The sequence below is a fragment of the Salmo salar genome, chromosome ssa11 (genome assembly GCF_905237065.1).
Source record: "Salmo salar chromosome ssa11, Ssal_v3.1, whole genome shotgun sequence".
NCBI lineage: Eukaryota > Metazoa > Chordata > Actinopteri > Salmoniformes > Salmonidae > Salmo > Salmo salar.
The window spans coordinates 65,598,640-65,602,625 of record NC_059452.1 but is presented as its reverse complement, the minus strand read 5'-3'; the positions used below and the strand labels follow the sequence as shown (position 1 = coordinate 65,602,625).

At 42.1% G+C, this 3,986-nt stretch overlaps 1 long non-coding RNA gene across 1 annotated transcript; it reads left to right on the top strand.

Annotated features, from left to right (window-relative positions):
• The first annotated feature begins 2,527 nt into the window (after positions 1–2,527).
• Positions 2,528–3,986, top strand: LOC106563003 (uncharacterized). Its single transcript, XR_006757757.1, has 3 exons — positions 2,528–2,708; positions 3,007–3,106; positions 3,636–3,986. It is a non-coding gene; the product is annotated as an uncharacterized lncRNA (long non-coding RNA).

Genomic DNA, 3,986 nt, shown 5'->3' with positions numbered 1-3,986 from the left:
ACTAGCCTAAAGAAGGCCAGTTTTATTGCTTCTTTAATAAGCACAACAGTTTTCAGCTGTGCTAACATAATTACAAAAGGGTTTTCTAAAATGAAAAACTTGGATTATCTAACACAACGTGCCATTGGAACACAGGAGTGATGGTTGCTGATAATGGGCCTCTGTACGCCTATTGTAACGAGTGCGCTGAGAATCGGGAAGCAAGTTCAGGGAGTGAGTGTTTCAATAAATAAAAGCAACAATAAACACGAAGCACAAACAACGCACCGACATGAAAACAGAGTCAATAACACCTGAGGAAAGAACCAAGGGGAGAGACAGATATAGGGAAGATAATCAAGGAAGTGATGGAGTCCAGGTGAATGTCATGAGGGGCAGGTGTGTCAGACGATGGAGACAGGTGTGCGGGATAATCAGCAGCCTGATGACCTAGAGGCCGGAGAGGGAGTATGCGTGACACCTATGTAGATATTCCATTAAAAATCAGCTGTTTCCAGCTACAATGGTCATTAACAACATTAACAATGTCTACACTGCATTTCTGATCAATTTGATGTAATTTTAATGGGCAACATTTTTAATTTTCTTTCAAAAACAAGGACATTCTAAGTGACCCCAAACTTTTGAACAGCAGTGTATATTTTTCTTAATTCCATTCTTTTACTTTTAGATGTGTGTGTATTGTTGTCAATTGTTAGATACTACTGCACTGTTGGAGCTAGTAACATGAAGCTATTCGCTACACCAAGAATGACATCTGCTAAATATGTGTACAGTATGTGACCAATACAATTTGATTTATAATACCCTGAGCACTTAAATCTGCATTTGAATCACTTGTGTTTTGAAGAGTCAATCAGATAAAGAAACGAAACCTAGAGAGGCGTAGACAGGAATGTAACAAGACCAACATCATTTCCTAAATACCTGTTCAACACAATACATTTCTGGCTATAACATCCCATAACTTTGCAACCTGTTGAACTGACCCAGGGTTCTTCAGAAGGCACACCTCCCAGGTGAGCAAGATACTATACAATACACTCTAAGAGAGAGAGAGGTGTGCTGTCCAATGTCTAGAGCAGGGCAGGGGGAGGAGTGAGACCGTGTGAGGGACTTCATTCTTCAGCACTGCCATTGAACTTGACAATAAAAACATCTTAACGTTCTTCTCAGATAAGCTTCTCCTGTTCTGATTTAACAGATTCATGGACTGTGAGAAGAGTTTCTCAACATCCACAGATGTGGGCCCGAGTTTGCAGCCTGTCTTTCAGCTCCTGCCCACCAGTCCACTGCTCTCACCTGTCTGGCATCAGTTTTGTTTATTGACATGTAGTTGTGCCACTCCTCTTCCAACACCTCACTCAAAGCAGGGATGATGTGCACATAGTCCTTCCTCTCTTTCCTGGACCCTTCCACTCGTGCTGGATCGAATATATAAAGAGAGCTAGTCTCTGGTGCCTTTCCATCACAGCCTGCAGCTTAATGGCACATTCTCCGTGGCAGCCTTGAAGAGCTCTGCACACACATCTCTCTCTTGCTCTGGAAGTTCCTCCAGCTGAGTGGTGGTGCCAGTCATCTGCCTCTGCCGTGCTGCCGTACTCCAAGAACATGTGTAGGTTCGGCATTTTGTCGCCGATGTTGTGGGCTTATGGCTCTGATGTCTTCTCCAGCTTCTTAAGGAGGACCACTAGCTCCAAACTGTGGTCGATGATGAACACATAGGCCTTTAGCAAGGATTTGTGATTCCCCAGCAGCTCCTTCAGATCCTGGACACACTTGGCAGGTGGTGGGTCCATACCTTCCAGACCTACGCCTGCATGAGCAGGGTCTGAACCCAGATGAAAGCCACCAATAGGAAGCTCAGAGAGACAGAGAACCCTGTGCAGTCCTTCGAAAGGTCCGTCTACGGCGACAGGTATGGACAAAACAGAAATTTCACCAGGAGAGTCATGTCTTCTTTAATATGATACGAAGAATAGGGTTTAGAATTCTATAACCATGGAAAAAGTTCTCCCCCCCAAAAATAAATTGCTGTAAGTATGTGTTAGTATCTGTACAGCTTTCATAAGTGCCTCTAAGCACACCCCTCTCATATGTCCTATGTTGTTGTTCTGTCTGTGTCCAGATACATCTTTGCAGCGAACCTGTATGAGAATGAGAGTCTGAACGAGACAGAGTGGTCTATCTACTAGGACTGGCACGGCTGGCTCCACAAACAGTTTGGGAAACGCATCCAGCTGGACGGCATCATCTACCTTCAAGCCACACCAGATGTCAGCAACTAACTTAACTTCGATACATGTTCGTTAGAAACTTATCGTAGCAAAACATTTCAGTTGCATTGTAGTAGATTATATAATGTAGCCTATTTTTATTTGTTCATGCAAAATATTCAAATTTTCCCCCTTATGCAAAAAAGAAAGAAAGAAAAATGAATACTTTACATTAATGTGCACTTATACCTGTGTAGTAACACTGCAATTCCAATGGTACTTCTTGTGTGTTTGTGTGTAGAGATGCATGGAGAGGCTACATCTGAGAGGCAGAGAGGAGGAGCAGGGCATTCCTCTGGAGTACCGGGAGAAACTCCACTTCAAACATGAGAGCTGGATGCAGCACAAAACCATGCGGCGAGAGAGGGAGGAAGGAAGTGTTGCTGGGATTGTGAACGAGGAAGGGAGTGTTACGGAAGGGAGTAGGTTGAGGTACGGACGTGCGTGTGTGTGGGAGCATTAAATATAAAGCTTACATTTTGACATTTCTATACTACTAACGTGTTTTAGAGACGTATGAGACAGGAAACAGGCTTGTTCCTCGGGTCTATTTTGAGCTGTGAATTTCCTTACAAAGATGGAAATGTACTTGAAATAACAAGGAAACAACCAGTAAATAGCCTGACCTGAGAAAATATGTTTATTGCATGAGCATTATGTGTGTGCGTGCGTGTGCGTTGTTGAAGTCACTAACCGTATGTTTCTATTCCCTCCTGGTCCTTATCCACAGCATGGTATATGAGTATCTGATTGACACGCCCATTCTGACGCTGGATATCAACAAAGATTTTAAAGGGGACAAGGTCAAGGGTGCCGACATGGTGGAAAAGGTAAGAAGTTGTATCAAACCCATTTGTTTTAAACAATGTTTTTAAATGGAAATTGGTTATTATTTTTAATGAAGCGGAGTCTTTCAGAAATAGAAAGATGTGACTATATTTAGCTGTTATTTTGTTAAGGTGATTCATGAAAACGTACTGTTTGGAGGACACCGGCAGTAGTGAAAAACATCCTGTTATCACTGAGTACAGTCGAGGTTATTAGTAGAGGGATGTTGATAAAGACACCCACACACACACACACACACATGTTTCACTTATGGAAATGAGGCCTGAAGAGCTGCTAATGTAGCTGTTTCACGTTGAAGGTAAACACCGATGATATCATAAAGCCTATAGTAAAACACACACACCTATTGCTTCCTGTCCAGTTGCAGCGCTGTCATCCTTTGGCACGTCCAAGCTTAGCTCCACATTGGGTCCACATCAAACACTTGCACTGGCCTGACAAACCATTTACACTGACACTAATAGCCATATTCATTATGTGCTAACAGCTTGTTATGTGATTTTCTTCCAGGTCAAAGAGTTTCTCAGTACCTTGAAAACACCAGCAGATGACCATCATAGCCTGCTCTGGATGGCAGCCAGCAGTGAGGACAGATGTGGAACATGTTTTGAAATGAATGATGTAAATTATTTTTTATATTATTTTAAAAGCATTTTAAATGTATCGACCTGCATGGGTACCTGCATGGGTAAACACAATATGATACGTTTGTATAGCTTGGTTTCACCTTCATATCCTGTCTGTTTTATTTATCAATATGAATGAGAAGGGGAAAAACCTGAATATGTATTTCTTTATTAGAAATCATTTGTGCTGTTTTATAAACGCCTAAAATAATAAAGGGCTACCAGTATAAAGGAA